Source organism: Corvus brachyrhynchos, unplaced genomic scaffold (assembly GCF_000691975.1).
Source record: "Corvus brachyrhynchos isolate BGI_N302 unplaced genomic scaffold, ASM69197v1 scaffold242, whole genome shotgun sequence".
In the NCBI taxonomy this organism is placed as follows: Eukaryota; Metazoa; Chordata; class Aves; order Passeriformes; family Corvidae; genus Corvus; species Corvus brachyrhynchos.
Window position 1 is genome coordinate 76,538 of NW_008236636.1, and position 713 is coordinate 77,250.

Here is a 713-nt window from a genome sequence, read left to right on the forward strand (position 1 = left end):
ATAAGCAAAAAACCCGTGTACTTTCATCTTTTATTCGAATTATTTCACACGTGTATTTTTATATATTTCATTAGTGAATTCTTTCCACTGAAAAAGAAATCCTGTGTTATGCGTGCCTTTGTTGGGCTAACTTCTGATCCTTTCACTGTAAGAACTGTACATGCAAATATCAGGGATCAGGCTGTATGCCATCTACAGCTTAGCATGGAGGCAGGGCACATATCCTCGGGAGAGAATAAGGTTTCTATCAAAGAAGCTACATTTCTGTGTTTTTAACAACATCAAAACAAACCAACCAACCAGAAAACTTCTGCCGCTTCTTTCGTCTCCCTTTTTGTTTTGCAAAAAGCACTGGAAGGCCTGAGATTGACACTCTTCTCGGCAGTCACTAGCTGATACATCACCCCCCGCAGGGCCTTTGTGACAGGACAGCTGGGCTAACAGCACAGAGCGGGGGAACGCGCAGAGTGCGGGGGGCGTGCAGGGCCAGACGCTGTGTCGGGACATGTCCGCAGAGAGCCAGGGCTGAGGCCTGGCCCCCGGCCTAGGGAAGGTCTCGTCGTGCTCCCGCACCAGGGCCTGGGGCTGCCCGAGGAAGGGTTCGCTCTGCGCGAGGTCCCCGGGCGGAGACCGCGGTGTGGGCGCTGTCTGAAGGCCAAGGTTCACAAGCGTGAGGAAGCACCACGCTCGGGCTCCCGGGCCGCCGGGCACCG